Genomic DNA, 3,831 nt, shown 5'->3' on the forward strand with positions numbered 1-3,831 from the left:
CGGATCAACATTTGCGAATGACCTATATCAGGTCATGATGCTCGTTTATTGACAGAAATTTAATTAATTCGGCCACTATGAAAACGAAGACTTGTCCATATCAGTAGGCGTTTACTGGAATATGACATTTGAGAAACAGAACATCTTACATCCGTTGAAACAGAATGTTTGGGGTCTGCTTGCTAGCACACCGTCTGCTACGTACGGCCTCACGTCAGTCAACATGACGCGGCCCTGAATATACCGGAGTGTCTTAGAAGCTCCATTCTTGCTTCACTCTCCCTCTGCCAGTGAAATTATATATACATGAGATAATTACCACTGCTTACACATGAACACTAACAATTGCTTCTGATGCTATGTCTCCATTACGGACTGGAGATGCTCACAAGAATATAAAGGTTGCATTATTTATGTTCAAACCTGTAGGGGAGGAGTGGCCCAAGCTGTCATTACTATAAATTAATATACCAGGACCACAGCAATTCCGTCCGTCTATCGAAATGGACCCGAATGGGCGGCTGGTTTTCTGTGGTTGGGGTTTAGCTTGTTGTTAAAGTTGTGGAGGGGGGAGGGGGTTCGGGCGTAACTAAAATACTATATTTTGGAGAGGAGAGAGACGTGGGAATTACGAACCCTCGCAAGGGAATGGAACTAGGTGGAGCAAAAGGGAGGACATGTGGGAAGAGACGAACGGGAAGAAAAACGTGAGCAGTGCAGTTGGATTAATCAAAAGTGTATTTGATGTCGGGGTCTCTGATGCTCCATCTTGACAGTTAACTGTATTCTGAATGGAAGGGGGGAGGAAATTTGTTACTTGTGTGATAAATGAAAAACTTCACAACAAAGATGTCAGTCTATGAAAGCCACAAATCAAAATATTTCTGTGAGAATATCAGACATCTGGTAAGATTAGGCGGATAGACCAGAGTTAGGCGAGCAAACATTTTCTTTGATGTAGATACCGCAGTGTTTTCGGCCGTTTAATAAAGGCAATATAACATAGAATTCTGATCATGTAACTAAATTATTTATGTTTAAAACATTCAGGAATAGTTAAAGAGGCGTTTTAATCATGATGCGTATACAATATTAAGCAGTACAATTTTATTGTAATTTCAGGGCAGATGTTTCCAGTTGTAGCATCTATTTATACACATGTGCTACAGAGGGCAGGACGGGCATTCCTAGGCAATTTTTGTATACACATGAATTTAATTCAAATACAAAACTACACGTATTTTCTAAACGGTTCGCATTCATGGTACCTTTCAAATATATCATATTACATGAAATATATCTCAAGTACACATCATTAACACTGTTATGTAGTCATATAATGTGTCTAAAATATATATATGAGGGTGCATAATCATCGAATATTGATTGAGATCATTGTGTTAAAAAAATAAAGTAAAGTTATCCCTGTACCAGACTGTGAAGGCCCATAGGGTTATGAGACGTTGAGGGTCCCACATTATCTAGACCAGTGGTTCTCAACCTTTTTTTGCTCGTGGCCCACTTCTGACTTTCATTCAGTTCTGTGACCCCCCACCCCACCCCTCATATTGTTTAATTATAATAAATGTAATATTGATTATAAATATGTACTTTATCAACTGTACTTTTATTTATAACAATTATTATTTGTTTATAGCATAAGGAATATTGATAANTGGTCCATGGGAACAAACAATTTCTGGCAGCTTGAATTTCTAAATTTTATGACTGCCCTATTTCTAAATTTTTTGAAGATGTGGAAAATTTTAGAAGTCAATATTCATAAAAATTACTTTGAAAGCCATTCTACTTCAAATAAATACAAAACTGCTGTAATCAATTCACAATATTTTTTTCTTGTAGAGGTAGGGTATTCAAATTCTATTGAAAGCTAATAATTTATTTGTAATGAAAGTTCAAGTTATTATGAAATGTAATGCTTATTTGTCAAAAAATAGTAGCTGGAGTTTGTAAGTAGGGAACTGCCACAATAATAGAACTTGCGCAGAAAAATGTCTTCTTCCAGACACTTCGAATACTGAACTGAAGAACACCTGAAATTTACTGAAAAGCGGGCGGTAAAACTCGTGAGAGGAAGGGAAGATATTTAGGAAAATAAAGGATAATTCGTTAGGGCTCTGCCCGCTCTGAGAAGGCGCGTACCTGTTAACCGGTACTTGGAATTCCAAGATCTAAGGTTGTGGTTTAAGTACAAGAGGTTCTGTCCCTTCTAAGTGAGGTACACAGAAACAAGGATATTGAGTTATTGTGTTATTATATGTACTGATCGTTTGGCATTTTTATTTCTTTTTATATTATTAATAATTTTATTTTAGAAGTGAAAATTTTGTGGCCCACTTAACAGTTTCCATGGCCTTCCATTTTTCCAAATTTTGTCTGCGGCCCCACAGAAATACGGCTTGGCACACTGGGGGGCCATATGGCCCCCGTTGAGAACCACTGATCTAGAAAATCGGCTAAAAGATGACGGTAATTTTTTTATTTCTACTGGTGTGGGACTAAGTCCCTTGTACTGCTTCCACATCTGGTCTATTGTACCAGCCCCAGATGATTGGTGACGGTGATTGTGGAGCAATTTCTGGAATGAAGATTGGCAGGGGAAACCGAAGAACTCGGAGAAAACCTGCCCCAGCGTCACTTTGTCCACCACAAATCCCACTTGACCAGACCCGGGATCGTACCCGGGCCGCCGTGGTGGGAAGCCAGCGACTAACCGCTTGAGCTATGGCGCGGCCCAAGATGGCGGTAAAGATCTCAGCCTTACGCGCCAGCCGCGCTTTACTCCCCAGGAAAATTATTTAATTAATACCTGGTACTCATTTCTGTTAGAGGTTGCGTTGACCCCAGGGCCATAGGGCGGCCGGAAGGATTAGGTCAATTGAAAAAGAAAATCCAATGACCTCGTGGGGACCTGAACCCGCGACCTTCCGACTTGTAGCATAGTGCCTCAACCAACTACGCTACTACGTGCCATCATTAGAAATGTAGTAGATTTTATGTCATATACACGATGAAGAAAATCACCACACCATAAGCTGTTGGACTCACACAATTTCTTCCGTAAGGCTGTCTGCCCAAGGTATGACATAAATGTTCTGGCCATTGCTAGGTACCTGCTGAACAAGAGTGTGACAGAAATGTTTAAATATGAGCGTGCGGTTTGCTTGTATAATATGTCTGTCCGTAGAGGCAGCAAGCTGTTAAAATAAAATGAGTGTTTCTTAGAATGGGGGTAGGCCGTGCCATAGCTCAGGCTGTTATTGTCCTGCTTTGCACCACAGGAGCCCGGGTTCTATCCTGGATAAATTCATGTGGGATTTGTGATGGACGGAGTAACACTGGGTTTTCTCCGAATACTTCGATTTTCCTTGACAATTCTCATTCCACCACCTCCTCCATGCTCGTCTATCTTCCGAGGCTGGTACAATAGGCCAATTAGTGGCCGACGTACCAAGTGGACTCGGACTTACCACATGCCAAGGAACCAAAAAGAAAATTAAGCAGAAGAATTGGGGGCTGTCCCACGGTATGGAAAATACCCCTGTAGCTCTTGGGCCGGAAAAATTAGTCCAGTTTAGGTGAACAATATTGGGAAAGACGAAGAAACAAGAGATTGGAGAACATTTTATAGTTTGGAGCTCGTAATTTGCAGGCCTGCAAAGACGAAACTGTACGAAAGCAGCAACAGCGTGTGCTTCCGAGATTCGGGCACTTACGAGCGCAGATGAAGGGTCAATAGGCCTATTTGAAAAAAGAAAGGATCTTGAAGAGTATGTTTGGGAGTCTGCAAAGAGAAGCTCAGTGAAGAGG

The sequence above is a fragment of the Cryptotermes secundus genome, unplaced genomic scaffold (genome assembly GCF_002891405.2).
Source record: "Cryptotermes secundus unplaced genomic scaffold, Csec_1.0 scaffold641, whole genome shotgun sequence".
Lineage (NCBI taxonomy): Eukaryota > Metazoa > Arthropoda > Insecta > Blattodea > Kalotermitidae > Cryptotermes > Cryptotermes secundus.